The 17141-nt window shown below is 43.8% G+C and overlaps 1 protein-coding gene across 2 annotated transcripts in view; it reads right to left on the bottom strand.

The window, feature by feature from the left end:
• LOC103647542 (uncharacterized) overlaps window positions 1-17141 on the bottom strand; it is a 32120-nt gene that overhangs the window by 12095 nt on the left and 2884 nt on the right. The window contains exon 2 of one of the 2 annotated variants that reach the window (XR_002750034.1): window positions 16242-16289. The exons of the other annotated variant lie outside the window; for it this stretch is intronic. The gene's annotated coding sequence lies outside the window, so the exon portion shown is untranslated. Of the gene's footprint in view, window positions 1-16241; window positions 16290-17141 lie in introns of those variants that run through there. 2 annotated transcript variants of the gene reach the window in all.

A 17141-nucleotide genomic window follows, 5' to 3' on the forward strand; every position in this document is an offset into this window, starting at 1 on the left:
CATGAACTGGATTATCCATAGATGATGTTATGCTCAATTTAACTCATAAAACAAGCATAAATAATTTCTTAAGATTATGGAACAAATCCAATTCATAACATGGAGAGTGATGAATGTAGAAGAATCATATCCAATTTTAAGCAAGAAGCACAACAACATAAGTCATTGGATTGATTTTTCCTTTTATGTTAGATTACGCACTTCCAAAGAGAAACTTATTCTCTACAAGTGAGACTACTTGGGTTACTTAGACAAAACCATTAGTCTCACTATTCTAGTTATAGAGAGAATTCTCTTTTTATAAGTGTCCTAAGGATTTTAATTCCTTATATGCCACCTTATTTTTTTAAGAACTTGGAATATCTCTCTATATCTAGAATCATGGCAATAAGATAATTAGTGTAAAGCATGCTATGGGGTATTTGTAATGATTTAAAGCATGTAGATTGCCATAGTATAGAAATGATGATTATGCAATCTACCATATGAGAGGAATTTCTCCAAAGAATGGTGACATAATTATAAAGACATTTAAAGTGCTTCTTTTTCTATGTGACTACACAAGACACATGAGAAATCATAATTTAAGATGCTTGCACTTAAAAACATAAGTGTTACCATCCTTTGGCTTTCCTCCATGTTGTAGGCCTTGATTTTTCCACATAGAATAATTCTTTATTTCCTACAACATCAATATCTTCCCCGTGATGATATGAGCTTTAGACATAATAATTTGAAATAACCTTGGGTCAATCTTGAATATGAAGATCATTGAAGATTGATAGCTTGAGTTAATAAGAATTGAATTGACTCTCTCAAGCACCCTCAAAGCTTCATATCATCTCCTTCTCCTGCAAAGCATGTCAAGCATATTTTGGTACCCATCGCTTGATGGGTCCATCAAGGTTAGTCAACAAAGATGTAGGAATCCAAATGTCCTTTGTGTTAGCACTAGGTAAACTCATTACCTTTCTAGCACAAGTCGCAATTTTGGGTTGCCTAGTTACATGGGAATTAATTGACAAGATAGGAATGGGATTGTTACCAATGGAACAATCTTTGCATTGATGTCCCTTCTTTCGACATATGTAGCATAGGCGATCTTCAAGCCTTAAAGATTTCTTCTTTCCTTGTTTCTTGCTTGCTACATGGTTAGTTAATATTTTCTTTTCTAACACTATGTCTTTTTGTTTCAAATAGGGACAAGACTAAATTAAGTGTCCCTTCTTTGAGCATTTAAAACAAAGTTTATCATCCTTGTTAATAATCAAGTCATTTTTAATATAGGGACATGACCTAATCGAGTGTCCCTTTTCAAAGCATTCAGTACACTTTTTACTTCTCTTAGTATGAAGTTTGGCTTGATCATTACCTTGGATGCTACCTTTTATGGAGGTGTGGTTGAGGCTTTTGGAGGAGGCATTGATTTTCTTCTTTTGTTCCTTCCTCTTGGCAATCCTCAAGTCCTTGACATTTTCTTCAAGGAATTTAGTGCATACCACGGTTGTTCCCGTCTCAAGCTTCTTCACCATGTGATCACGGTTATCTTGAGAAGGTTGAGCAATGCACTTCCCTTTTAGTTGTGTCAAGCTCATTTTTAGCCTCTCATTTTCTTCTTTGAGCTTTTGATATTTATCATCTTTTGTTCCTGCAAATTCTAGCTCAAAGGAAGATTTGCTTGTCGACGGACAACAAGCATTAGCACATGGTAATATAGTTTCAATTTGAATACATGTGCATGAGTGAGGTTGTTGGAATTTTAAGTTTTCTATTACAACCTCATGAGCAATATTTAATATGACATGATCATCCATAAGATTTTCATGATAATATAGAAGCATATCATATTTATCTTGAAAAGCTAGATTTTCAAATTTTAGCTTTTCTACTTGGTCCTTAAGTAAGGCATTCCTATTTACTAATTGAGCGATACAATGTAAAGAGTTATCTTGCTCAATTGAAATAGTTTCATACCTTTGGACCAAATCAATATGAGAGCACTTTAGCTCCTCATGTTCTTTAGTCAACTCGTCAAAGCTTAGCATTTTTATGGAGAGAATATCTTCTAGCCTTTGACGAGCTTCGCTTTGCTCTCTCGCTCTTTTTAGAAGTTTGAGCATGACTGCCTTATCTTCTTGGCTTAGGCGAGCGTAGAGTTGCAAGAAGCTTCTTTCTTCCTCCTCATCCTCATTTGTGCTTCCGCTATCATTTTCATTAGCCACACAACATATGTGGGAATCGAAATGGGAAGACAAACCTTTTGGAGAGGTAGATTCATCGTTTGGTCTCCATCGTTCATTTTCTTCTTCTTCCTTCAAAGGGTTAGTTTCACAAATACCAAAGGAAGTAGAGGCACAAAATGAACTATCATGTTTGGACTCATCAAATTTGCTTTTAATTCTAGTCCAAATATCATGCACATCACAAATAGGTTTATCATATTTTATTAAGGCATGATAATCTTCTTTGCTAAGGGATTTACTTAAGATGTCATAAGCTAGATAGTTTAAGCGTATACATCTTAGATCTTCCTCGGAAGCATTTTCCCTAGTATAACTAGGAGGAATAATACTCTTGTCTAAAATTTATTCTAATTGTGGTTCTATGGTTCTAAAGGCATATATTATCCTAGTAGACCATGAATCATATTTAGAACAATCGGGAAGTAATATCTCAAGAGTTACCTCCTTGTTCTCCTTGGTCTTCTTGTTCTTTTGGGATCTTCTTCGAGCCATCACTTCGAGTTGTTAGACTCAATATGAAGTGCCTAGCTCTGATACCAATTGAAAGTCGCCTAGAGGGGGGTGGATAGGCGAAACCTGAAAATTATAATTCTAAATCCAAACTAGATCCCTAGATTAGTGGTTAGAACAAGATTCACAATTATCGGAGTATAAAAACTAACTCCTTTGCTTGTAAAGAGTATTGCTTTCAAATAATGCGGAATTGATAAATCAACACAACTATTAGGTCTTATGAGAATAAAGCAAGAGGGCTTAGATAAGTAGAGCAATAACAGAAGTTCTTTCTTGCAAGGTGTTGCTTTACTAAATGAGAATTTAACTTGAAGCAACACCAAATGATATTAGCAAAGAATAGTGCGAGAAAAACTTAGAAAGGGAAAGAACAAACAAATCACAAGCAATAAGCACACGAGACACGGGCGATTTGTTTTACCGAGGTTTGGCCCTCGAAGGCCTAGTCCCCGTTGAGGAGTCCACTAAGGACAGGTCTCTTTCAACCCTTTCCCTCTCTCCACCGATTTTAAAGAGAAATGTGCCCTTGGGCCATTTCTAAGTATTTTGGTGATTGAGTGCCAACACAAGTGCTTAAGTGTTAATCTATGCCAATTGATGGACAAAGTGCAAATCAAGAGTAAAGGTATGTTTCTAAGACTTAGTACATTGTTTTGGAGACTAATGTATTTGTGTCTAAGTGCTAGAAATAGGAAAGACCAATTTGGAAAAGACTTGGCTATGCAGCCAAAACTCTGCGCAGTCTGGGTGCACCGGACTGTCCGGTGGTGCACCGGACAGTGTCCGGTGCGCCAGGCTGGCGACTATCAACTGGCTGCTCTCGGGAGGCGATCAACGGCGTACGGCTATAAATCACCGGACTGTCCGGTGAGCCATTCACAGGCGAAGTCGTCGCTCTCGGGAAGCAATTAACGGCGTACGGCTATAAATCACCGGACTGTTCGGTGGTGCACCGGACTGTCCGGTGAGCCAACGGTCAGCCGGGCCAACGGTCGGCCGCGTAATCCGCGCGCGACGCGTGGCCGAGCCAACGGTCAGAAGGGGGCACCGGACTGTCCGGTGTGCACCGGATAGTGTCCGGTGCGCCAACGGCTCTGGATCTTCAACGGTCGGCTGCGCCACAGAAGGAAAGAAATCCGCACCGGACAGTGTCCGGTGGTGCACCGGACTGTCCGGTGCGCCAGGCGACAGAAGGCAAGAATTGCCTTCCTGGAATGCTCTCAACGGCTCCTAGCTGCCTTGGGGCTATAAAAGGGACCCCTAGGCGCATGTGGAGCACACCAAGTATTCTCTAAGCATTCCTAAGCACCAAGCCTCCAATTCCGCGCATTCGATTCTTTGTGATAGCAACTAGAGCTCCATTTGAGTAGAGAACTCTTTGAGTTGTGTTGAGAGCTCGTGTTGTGACTTGTGTGCGTGTTGTTGCTCTGATTTTGTGTCTTGTGTGCGTTGCTCATCCCATCCTTACTTCTGTGCTTCTTTGTGATAATCAAAGTGTAAGGGCGAGAGGCTCCAAGTTGTGGAGATTCCTCGCAAGCGGGATATAGTAAAGTGAAAGCAAAACACCGTGGTATTCAAGTGGGTCTTTAGACCGCTTGATAGGGGTTGAGTGCAACCCTTGTCCGTTGGGACGCCATAACGTGGAGTAGGTAAGTGTTGGACTAGGCCGAACCACGTGATAAACCACTGTGCCATCTCTGTGTTGATCTTCTTGTGGTTATCGTGTTGTGCAAGAACTCTTCTCTAGCCACTTGGCATTATTGTGCTAACTCCTAATCAAGTTTTGTGGCATTAAGTTTCAAGTTTTACAGGATCACCTATTCAAGTTTTACAGGATCACCTAGGTGCTCTCAATTGGTATCGGAGCCGTTCTCTTCACGAAGGGACTAATCGCCCGAAAAGATGGATCCTAAGGGCAAGGGGATTGTGATCAATGATAAGGAGAAGGAGTCCTTCGTCAACGAGCCGAAAGATGACAAGCCTACTGACTCAGGCTCGGGCCACAAAAGAAAAGACAGGAAGAAGAAGAAAACAAGGCGCATCAAGGAGATAGTCTACTACGACAGCGACGAATCTTCCTCTTCCCAAAAGGACGACGACAACGACTATGAGAAAAAGAAGACGGTTAATTCAAACTTCTATTTTGATTATTCTCGTATTCCGCATAGGTCAAATGCACATTTGCTTTCCATTCCTCTTGGCAAACCTCCACACTTTGACGGGGAGGACTATGGATTTTGGAGTCACAAAATGCGTAGTCACTTGTTCTCTCTCCATCCAAGTATATGGGAGATAGTAGAAAATGGAATGCAATTTGATAGCACGGATAGTCCTTTGTTTATCAATGAACAAATCCATAAAAATGCACAAGCTACTACTGTCCTTTTAGCATCTTTGTGCAGGGAAGAATACAATAAGGTGAGTGGCTTGGACAATGCCAAGCAGATCTGGGACACCCTCAAGATATCACATGAGGGAAATGACGTCACCATGCTCACCAAAATGGAGTTGGTGGAAGGCGAACTTGGGAGATTCGCAATGATCAGGGGAGAGTAGCCAACCCAAACGTACAACCGACTCAAGACCCTCATCAACAAAATAAGGAGCTATGGAAGCACGCGATGGACGGACCACGACGTCGTCCGCCTAATGCTAAGGTCTTTTACTGTTCTTGATCCACATCTTGTAAACAATATTCGTGAGAATCCCAGGTATACCAAGATGTCGCCCGAAGAAGTACTTGGGAAGTTTGTAAGCGGGCGGATGATGATCAAGGAGGCAAGATACGTCGACGATGCATTGAATGGCCCAATCCACGAGCCTCAAACCGTGGCTCTCAAAGCAACAAGGAGCAAGGAGGCGCTACCTAGCAAGGTGGCGCAAGTCGAGGAGGTCGGGCTCAATGAGGAAGAAATGGCTCTCATCATCAAGCGGTTCAAGACGGCACTAAAGGGTCGCAAGGAGCACCCCAGCAAGAACAAGACGAAGGGGAAGCGCTCCTGCTTCAAATGTGGTAAGATTGGTCATTTTATCGCTAATTGTCCCAATAATGAGAGTGACCAGGAAAAGAAGAGTGGAAAGTGGGAAAAGAAGAAGAACTACAAGAAGGCAAAGGGCGAGGCACATCTTGGAAAGGAGTGGGATTCAGATTGCTCCTCGTCCGACTCTGACAACGAAGGACTCGCCGCCACCGCCTTCAACAAATCATCCCTCTTCCCCAACGAACGTCACACATGCCTCATGGCGAAGGAGAAGAAGGTATGTACTCGAAAGTCTACTTATGCTTCTTCTAGTGATGATGAATCTAGCGATGATGAAATAGATTACTCTAGTTTGTTCAAGGGCTTAGATAGATCTAAAATTGATAAGATTAATGAATTGATTGATGCTTTGAATGATAAGAATAGATTGCTAGAAAAGCAAGAGGATCTTTTGTATGAAGAACATGATAAATTTGTAGATGCGCAAAATTCTCTTGCTCTAGAAGTCAAAAGAAATGAAATGCTTTCATGTGAACTATCTACATGCCATGAGTCTATTTCAAACTTAAAGAGTATTAATGATGACTTGAATGCTAAGTTAGAAGTAGCAAATAGATCTAACTCTTGTGTAGAACATGTTGTGATTTGAAATAGGTGCAAAGATTTTAATGTTGATGCTTGTAGTGAACATATAGTTTCCATTACAAAACTAAATGGTGAAGTGGCTAGTCTTAATGCCCAACTTAAGACTAGCAAGGATGAATTTGATAAACTAAAATTTGCAAGGGACGCCTACACTATTGGTAGACACCCCTCAATTAAGGATGGGCTTAGCTTCAAGAGGGAAGCCAAGAACTTAACTAGTCATAAGGCTCCCATTCCCGCCAAGGAGAAAGGGAAGGCCCCTATGACTAATAGTTGTCAAAAGAACCATGCTTTCATGTACCATGACAGGAAATTTTCTAGAAATGTTCATTATGATAGGAGTTGTAATGCTTACAATTCAAATGCAATGATTGCCTCAAGTTCTTCTATTATGCATGGTAGAGATATGCCTCGGAGAAATGTCATTCATCATATGCCTAGGAGAAATGTTGCTCATGTTCCTAGGAAAATCAGTGAACCTTCTACAATTTATCATGCTTGCAATGCTTCCTTTGCAATTTGTAGAAAGGATTGAAAGGTGATTACTAGGAAATTAGGGGCAAAATGCAAGGGAGATAAAACTTGCATTTGGGTCCCTAAGGATATTGTCACTAACCTTGTAGGACCCAACAAGAGTTGGGTACCTAAGACCCAAGCCTAAATTTGCCTTGCAGGTTTATGCATCCGGGGGATCAAGCTGGATTATCGACAGCGGATGCACGAACCACATGACGGGGGAGAAGAAGATGTTCACCTCCTACGTCAAGAACAAAGATTCCCAAGACTCAATCATATTCGGTGACGGGAATCAAGGCAATGTGAAAGGGTTAGGAAAAATAGCTATTTCATCCGAGCACTCCATTTCCAATGTGTTTTTAGTTGAGTCGCTTGGATATAACTTGTTGTCTGTGAGTCAGCTTTGTAATATGGGATATAACTGCTTATTCACAAATGTAGATGTGTCTGTCTTTAGAAGGAGTGATGGTTCATTAGCTTTTAAGGATGTATTAGACGGCAAACTCTATTTATTTGATTTTGCAAAAGAGGAGGCCGGTCTAGATGCATGCTTAATTGCTAAGACTAGCATGGGCTGGCTGTGGCATCGCCGCTTAGCACATGTGGGGATGAAGAACCTTCACAAACTTCTAAAGGGAGAACACGTGATAGGTCTAACAAATGTTTCTTTCGAAAAAGATAGACCTTGTGCAGCTTGTCAAGCAAGCAAATAGGTGGGAAGCTCTCATCATACCAAAAATGTGATGACCACGTCAAGACCTTTGGAGCTGCTTCATATGGATCTCTTCGGACCCGTCACCTATCTAAGCATAGGAGGAAGTAAGTATGGTCTTGTTATAGTTGATGATTTTTCCCGCTTCACTTGGGTATTCTTCTTGCAGGACAAAGCTGAAACCCAAGGGACCCTCAAGCGCTTCCTAAGGAGAGCTCAAAATGAGTTTGAGCTCAAGGTGAAGAAGATAAGGAGCGACAACGGGTCTGAGTTCAAGAATCTTCAAGTGGAGGAGTACCTTGAGGAGGAAGGGATCAAGCATGAGTTCTCCGCTCCCTACACACCACAGCAAAACGGTGTGGTAGAGAGAAAGAACAGGACGCTCATTGACATGGCGAGGACAATGCTTGGATAGGGGTGGGCGTTCGGGTTACCCGAAAATTTCGGGTCGGGTAATTCGGGTATTTAAAATTTCGGGTTTTGAGAATTGATACCCGAAATTACAACGGGTTTTACGATACCCAAAAATTCGGGTACCCGGAATTTCGGGTTCGGGTATTCCCGAACTACCCGAACTGTTGCGTTGGCTTCATAAAAACACATACAACCTATTAAATTAGTATAAAAATATAGTTTGAATAATGATATACATGGACATATAAAACACAAGCAATCTACAATCACAAGTTATGCACACATACACATAATTATAGATGCACAAATTAATAATTAAGCATGACATAAGTACATGACACATGAAAGTTCGGGTAATTTGGGTATTTCGGGTACCCGATTGTGATACCCGAATTACCCGAAATAAATTCGGGTTTTGCAAGTTGCTACCCAAAATTCCCGAACAAAATTCGGGTTTCGGGTATTTCGGGTTCGGGTTCGGGTTTCGGGTTACGGGTTTTTTGCCCAGCCCTATGCTTGGAGAATTCAAGACGCCCGAGCGATTTTGGTCGGAAGCCGTGAACATGGCTTGTCACGCCATAAACCGGGTGTACCTTCATCGCCTCCTCAAGAAGACTTCATATGAGCTACTAACCGGTAACAAACCCAATGTTTCGTATTTTCGAGTTTTTGGGAGTAAATGCTACATTCTAGTGAAGAAGGGTAGGAATTCCAAATTTGCTCCCAAAGCGGTAGAAGGGTTTTTATTAGGTTATGACTCAAATACAAAGGCGTATAGAGTCTTCAACAAATCATCGGGTTTGGTTGAAGTCTCTAGCGACATTGTATTTGATGAGACTAATAGCTCTCCAAGAGAGCAAGTTGTTGATCTTGATGATGTAGATGAAGGAGATGTTCCAACGGCCGCAATACGCACCATGGTGATTGGCAATGTGCGACCACAGGAACTCGAGGAGCAAGATCAACCTTCTTCCTCAACAATGGTGCATCCCCCAACTCAAGACGATGAACAGGTTCATCAAGAGGAGGCATATGATCAAGGGGGAGCACATGATGTCCAAGTTGAAGAGGAAGAAGCACCTCAGGCCCCTCCAACTCAAGTTCGAGCGACGATTCAAAGGAATCATCCCGTCGACCAAATTTTGGGTGACATTAGCAAGGGAGTAACTACTCGTTCTAGATTAGTTAACTTTTATAAGCATTACTCCTTTTTCTCTTCTATTGAGCCTTTCAGGGTAGAAGAGGCCTTGCTAGATCCGGACTGGGTGTTGGCCATGCAGGAAGAGCTCAACAACTTCAAGCGTAATGAAGTTTGGACACTTGTGCCACGTCCCAAGCAAAATGTTGTGGGAACCAAGTGGGTGTTCCGCAACAAACAGGACGAGCACGGGGTGGTGACAAGGAACAAGGCACGACTTGTGGCAAAAGGTTATGCCCAAGTCGCAGGTTTGGACTTTGAGGAGACTTTCGCTCCTGTGGCTAGGCTAGAGTCTATTCGTATGTTGCTAGCATATGTCGCTCACCATTCTTTCAGGTTGTTCCAAATGGATGTGAAGAGCGCTTTCCTCAACGGGCCAATCAAGGAAGAGGTGTACGTGGAGCAACCCCCTGGCTTTGAGGATGAACGGTACCCCGACCACGTGTGTAAGTTCTCTAAGGCGCTCTATGGACTTAAGCAAGCCCCAAGAGCATGGTATGAATGCCTTAGAGACTTTTTAATTGCTAATGCTTTCAAGGTTGGGAAAGCCGATCCAACTTTATTCACTAAGACTTGTGCTGGTGACTTATTTGTGTGCCAAATTTATGTCAATGACATAATATTTGGTTCTACTAACCAAAAGTCTTGTGAAGAGTTTAGCAGGGTGATGACTCAAAAGTTTGAGATGTCGATGATGGGCGAGTTGAACTACTTCCTTGGGTTCCAAGTGAAGCAACTCAAGGACGACACCTTCATCTCCCAAACTAAGTACACGCAAGACTTGCTAAAGCGGTTCGGGATGAAGGACGCCAAGCCCGCAAAGACTCCGATGGGAACTGACGGACACGTCGACCTCAACAAAGGAGGTAAGTCCGTTGATCAAAAAGCATACCGGTCCATGATAGGTTCCTTGCTTTATTTATGCGCTAGTAGACCGGATATTATGCTTAGTGTATGCATGTGTGCTAGATTTCAATCCGATCCAAGGGAGTGTCACTTAGTGGCCGTGAAGCGAATTCTTAGATATTTAGTCGCTACACCTTGCTTCGGGATCTGGTATCCAAAGGGGTCTACCTTTGACTTAATTGGATATTCAGACTCCGATTATGCTGGATGTAAGGTCGATAGGAAGAGTACATCGGGGACGTGCCAATTCTTAGGAAGGTCCCTGGTGTCATGGAGTTCTAAGAAACAAACCTCCGTTGCCCTATCCACCGCTGAGGCCGAGTATGTTGTCGCAGGACAGTGTTGCGCGCAACTACTTTGGATGAGGCAAACCCTCCGGGACTTTGGATACAATCTGAGCAAAGTCCCACTCCTATGTGACAATGAGAGTGCTATCCGCATAGCGGACAATCCTGTTGAGCACAGCCGCACAAAGCACATTGACATCCGGCATCACTTTTTGAGAGACCACCAGCAAAAGGGAGATATCGAAGTGTTTTATATTAGCACCGAGAACCAACTAGCCTATATCTTTACCAAGCCTTTAGATGAAAAGACCTTTTGCAGGCTGCGTAGTGAGCTAAATGTCTTAGATTCGCGGAACTTGGATTGATTGGTAGCATACATGTGTATTATGCTTTGATCATGTTCCCTTATGCATTTTGTTTATTTATGGTGCTCAAGTTGTACAAACATTCTTCGGACCTCAAAAGTCCATGTGTGAGTGATGCACATATTTAGGGGGAGATGTGCTACAACTTGACCCTTTGAGACTAACCGTGTGCTTGAGTTTGCTTGATTTAGTCTCAAAGGTGGAGTGAAAGGGAAAGGTGGACTTGGACCATGCAAGACTTCCACTGCACTCCGATGAGAGGGTAACTTACTCCAAGTTCATCTCAATATTGCCTTTGTACTCTTATTTGAAGATTTTGGTGAGGCAATTGGGTTTAAGGGCCAAGATTGATCCCGTTTTGGTGCTTGATGCCAAAGGGGGAGAAAATAAGGCCAAAGCAATAAATGGATCAGCTACCACTTGAGAATTTTGAAAATAGTAGAATAGAGCTCTTGGTTTGTCAAAACTCTCTTGTTGTCTCTTTTGTCAAAAGTTGGCTTCTTGTGGGGAGAATAGTTGATTATGGGAAAAAGGGGGAGTTTTTGAAATCTTTAATCAATTTCTCTTGGAACAACTCTCTTTATATCTCAACAAGTGTGTTTGACTTAAAGATAGGAAATTGAGGTTGATTTGCAAAAACAAAACCAAGTGGTAGCAAAGAATGATCCAAATATGCCAAATTTGAATCAAAACAAACTTGTGTTCTCATTTGCATTGATGTTGCACTTCTTTAGTTGCTTTTTGTTGTGTTGGCATAAATCACCAAAAAGGGGGAGATTGAAAGGGAAATGTGCCCTTGGGCCATTTCTAAGTATTTTGGTGATTGAGTGCCAACACAAGTGCTTAAGTGTTAATCTATGCCAATTGATGGACAAAGTGCAAATCAAGAGTAAAGCTATGTTTCTAAGACTTAGTACATTGTTTTGGAGACTAATGTATTGTGTCTAAGTGCTAGAAACAGGAAAAGACCAATTTGGAAAAGACTTGGCTATGCAGCCAAAACTCTGCGCAGTCTGGGTGCACCGGACTGTCCGGTGGTGCACCGGACAGTGTCCGGTGCGCCAGGCTGACGACTGTCAACTGGCTGCTCTCGGGAGGCGATCAACGGCATATGGCTATAAATCACCGGACTGTCCGGTGGTGCACCGGACTATCCGGTGAGCCATTCACAGGCGAAGTCATCGCTCTCGGGAAGCAACTAACAGCATACGGCTATAAATCACCGGACTATCCGGTGGTGCACCGGACTGTCCGGTGAGCCAAAGGTCGGCCGTGTAATCCGCGCGCGACGCGTGGCCGAGCCAACGGTCAGAAGGGGGCAACGGACAGTGTCTGGTGCGCCAACGGCTCTGGATCTTCAACGGTCGGCTGCGCCACAGAAGGAAAGAAATCCGCACTGGACAGTGTCCGGTGGTGCACCGGACTGTTCGGTACGCTAGGCGACAGAAGGCAAGAATTGCCTTCCTGGAATGCTCTCAACGGCTCCTAGCTGCCTTGGGGCTATAAAAGGGACCCCTAGGCGCATGTGGAGCACACCAAGTATTCTCTAAGCATTCCTAAGCACCAAGACTCCAATTCCGCGCATTCGATTCTTTGTGATAGCAACTAGAGCTCCATTTGAGTAGAGAACTCTTTGAGTTGTGTTGAGAACTCGTGTTGTGACTTGTGTGCGTGTTGTTGCTCTGATTTTGTGTCTTGTGTGCGTTGCTCATCCCATCCTTACTTCTGTGCTTCTTTGTGATAATCAAAGTGTAAGGGCGAGAGGCTCCAAGTTGTGGAGATTCCTCGCAAGCGGGATATAGTAAAGTGAAAGCAAAACACTGTGGTATTCAAGTGGGTCTTTGGACCGCTTGAGAGGGGTTGAGTGCAACCCTCATCCGTTGGGACGCAACAACGTGGAGTAGGAAAGTGTTGGACTTGGCCGGACCACGGGATAAACCACTGTGCCATCTCTGTGTTGATCTTCTTGTGGTTATCGTGTTGTGCAAGAACTCTTCTCTAGCCACTTGGCATTATTGTGCTAACTCCTAATCAAGTTTTGTGGCATTAAGTTTCAAGTTTTACAGGATCACCTATTCACCCCCCCCCCTCTAGGTGCTCTCACGATCACACAAGACCGACGAGCTCCTCTTCTTCTCAAGGATCACTTAAGACCCCGCAAGGATCACCACACTCTTTGGTGTCTCTTGCTAGCTTTATAAGCCTCCAAAACTTTGGAGGAAGTTCAATGGGAGTCAAAACTCCACGCGCAAATGAACACAAAGATGTAGCATACACTATCTCTCAATGAATCTCACAAGGCACTAGTGCTGAACTCAAATGAGTAGCTCTCTCTTGCTTGCTCCCTCTTTTGTGGCACTTGTGTCGGTTGTAGTGGTCTAAATCTTGTGTATAGGATGCATCAATGAATAGAGGTGGTTGGGAGGGATTGAATATGTCAACTAAATGACTTGGAATGTTGCTTGTGCTCTCACACCTTGAAGTGGCCGGTTGGGGTGGTATTTATAGCCACCAACCAAATTGTAGCCGTTGGAGAAGGCTGTTGGCGATGGGCGCACCGGACAGTCCGGTGCGCCACCAGACAGTGTCCGCTGTGCCGCCACGTCATCCTCTCGTTAGGGCTTGGAGCTGGTCGACCGTTGGAGGCTTTGTCCTCATGTGGCACCGGACAGTCCGGTGCGGCACCGGACAGTCCGGTGCCCCTCTGACTAACTGCTCTGACTTCTACCGCGTTCACTGTGCTACACTATTCACTGTCAGAGTCGACCGTTGCGCACAGATAGTCGTTGCTCTGCTGGCACACCGGACAGTCCGATGGCCCACCGGAAAGTCCGGTGAATTATAGCGGAGCTGCGCCTAAGAAAACCGGAGCTGTCGATCTTCCCTGGTGCACCGGACACTGTCCGGTGGCACACCGGACAGTCCGGTGCGCTAGACCAGGGAGCACTTCGGTTTCCTTTGCTCCTATCTTTTGAGCCCTTTCTTTTGACTTTGTATTGGTTTCATGTGAACCTTTGGCACCTGTAGAACATTTATTCTAGAGCAAACTAGTTAGTCCAATTATTTGTGTTGGGGAATTCAACCACCAAAATCATTTAGGAAAAGGTTTGACCCTATTTCCCTTTCAATATTCAAACACAAGCTTCACTCCGATGGTTCCCTTGAGCGCTACAAAGCGTGTTTGGTCCTTCGCGGATTTACTCGGCGCCCTGGCATCGATTTCGACGAGACTTTCAACCCTGTTGTGAAGCCTGCCACCATCCGCACCGTCCTTAGCTTGGCTCTTCACCAGGACTGGCCGATTCATTAGTTGGATGTCAACAATGTGTTCCTCCACGGTACCTTGATTGAGACAGTCTACTGCACCCTGCCAGCTGGTTTTATTGACCCTGTACATCCAGATCATGTCTGTCGCCTCAACAAATCACTCTATGGATTGAAGTAGGCTCCTCGAGCATGGTACAACTGTTTTGCGTCTCACATCCGGTCTATGGGGTTCATTGAGGCCAAGACAGATACTTCGCTCTTCATCTACCAGCATGGTCCTGATAGTGCCTACTTGCTTCTCTACGTGGATGACATCATCTTGACTGCCTCCACAACAGCTCTGCTTCGCCAGATCATCACTTCACTATAGCAGTCTTTTCCGATGAAAGACCTTGGTCCACTTCAGCATTTTCTGGGGATTACCGTGACTCGTTCCGCCACCGGCATGTTGCTCTCTCAGCGCCAGTACACGCTTAAGATATTGGAGCGCGCCGGCATGACTAGCTACAAGACCTGCGCCACCCCAGCGGATACACAAACAAAGTTGTCTTCTTCTAGTGAACTTGTGTCTGATCCCACCCTCTACCGCAATCTGGTTGGTGCTCTTCAGTACTTGACTTTCACTCGTCCCGATATCACCTACGTTGTTCAGTAGGTGTGCCTCCACATGCATGATCCTCGGGAACCACATCTTGCTGCTGCGAAGCGCATCCTTCGCTATCTCCAGGGGATGCCTGACCTCGAGCTATTCATTGACCGCGCCTCCTCACCAACCACCCTCACCATCTATACTGACGCCGACTAGGCTGGTTGTCCTAAGACTCGTCGCTCCACCTCAGGCTTTGCTGCCTTTCTCGGCACCAGTCTTGTCTCTTGGTCCAGCAAGCGTCAGCATACCGTGTCATGCTCCAGTGCTGAGGCTGAATACCGTGCTGTAACACCCGGCTTTAAGGAACAAAGCCAGGTGCATCTCATACATGCGCCAAAGAATACAACATATATAATAACAGAGTGTATAGAGATAAATGTCACAAAACATCAGAGTATTTATTACATAGTGGAAGACTTATTACAAAATAAAGATAAATATAAAATGAACTAAGGATCGTCGACGCCAATGTCGACTGAGAAACGCCACCTAGATCAGATCGAACTCCTCAGTGTTAGGCGGCTCCTCTTCGACCACCTGCTCTTCTCCTATGGGGGGGTGTGAGACAGCAAGGGTGAGCTCACATACGTTCATAGCTCAACAAGTCGTGGGGAATAATGTGGCATGAACTCACCAAATGTGGGAGTTCATGAAGTGTAAGGCTGATCAATGAAATAAAGGTTGAAGCTGAGCATTGCTTTTATAAGTTGGTCAAAATTTTATTAGCAATTACTAAGTGTAAGTAAATATCAAACCATAGTAATAATTAATAAAAGTAATAATAAAATAATCCCAAATGCAATGATATGACAAATTAAGTTTAAGTTCCATAAATTAATCATGTGAGTGTCCGAGCCGCTCATGACCGTGAGCACGGCTAGTATACCAGTTTTACACTCTGCAGAGGTTACGCATCTTTACCCACAAGTCGTGTTACCCATTTGCCACGGAGTTGATCAGACTCCATACACCTCTACCAAGGAAGCGAGGCAGGGTACCACTACGAGGCCTTTACAAAGTTCCACTAGCTTCAGACTACCCGCTACAGTCTATAGGAAGCTCCAGTGCAGGGTTCTTGTCTGACCGCCATCGCAGCAAAATCAACCCAAGGACCTCCCTACACTGACCACTCCCCTACTGCCCTTGCCCCTTTCGGGTAAGGTAGCCCTCCACTAGCTTTCCTAGTTAATTAGCCAAGGGCGTCCCATTAAACCCTTGTGGTAGCACTGTTTTCCCGGGTGGTTCTCCATGTTCCCATTAACATAATGATCTTATCATGAACATAGAATAATGAACAGATAATAACAAGTATAACAATGAGTGATGAATATCTCTATACCCAAATCCACATAAAGCAATGGCAAGAACTACCCAAAACTTTAGTAGTAAAACCAGGGGTGAAACAAGGTATAAAGATAGTCAAAATCTAGGGTATCCTATTGGGTCCCATCAAAATTAACCTATGCAGATCATTATGATTAATAAGAACATGAATAGGTAAAAGAAGTGATCAAGGGCATAACTTGCCTGGCACGAGCTCCTGCTCAGCTACTTCAACTTGTTGAACCTCAGGTTCCACAGTGGCTTGCTCGTCTACTCGCATCAACACAATACATACATAGCATAGCATAAATTAACATTACACCAAACATATAAATAAAATACACAGTAATAAATTAGTCATTAAAATAAGATCATAGGAACTGGAACCATTAAATTTGGAATTATAGGTTTTAAGTTATGAATTTCTGGAGGTTTTATGCATTTAATATAGGGTTAAGTGAGAAATAAATTTTAATGTGCACTTCATGTAAAAACAGTGGTACTATTTGATAGATAATAATATTACAAAATTATAGGAACTGGAATGGTCCAATTTGGAGTTCATATGCATTTACTATGAATTAAACAAGTTTTAACATTTATTTATGCACTAAAAATTGATTTCTGATATTAATTTCTGATTTTCAAAGTTCTCTGGATTGGGCCTCAAATTCCAGAAAACTCAGGGGTCTCGGTGTAAGTGTTTCCAAGACTCAGAGAACCCCCACAACGGACGGCGGGTTCTATTGTTCAGAACCCCGAGGGTTCTTATGTAAAAAGCACAGCGAAGCGCTATCGGTTGATCTGCACCGTCCGATCGACTATGGAGCGCCCTGATTAAATCCACTACCCTGCGAACCGGTACGCAATCTAAGCCTTTCGATCTAACTTGGACGTTCCAGATTTAAATAACCTAATCCCACTCACGTACGATCGATCGGAATCGAACGGCCCACAACCCCCAAACCCGAATCGGTATACAGGTTCTAATCGCAGCCGTTGGCTTGACGATCGACGGCAAGCGGTCTTTCTCCTACCCCCAGCCGGCTAATCGACCGAACAGAGCGCTCGCGGCGGCGGCGCCCACCGGCGCCCGGAGAACCTCACCCCCCGCGCCCTCCT

Source organism: Zea mays, chromosome 2 (genome assembly GCF_902167145.1).
Source record: "Zea mays cultivar B73 chromosome 2, Zm-B73-REFERENCE-NAM-5.0, whole genome shotgun sequence".
Taxonomy (NCBI): Eukaryota; Viridiplantae; Streptophyta; class Magnoliopsida; order Poales; family Poaceae; genus Zea; species Zea mays.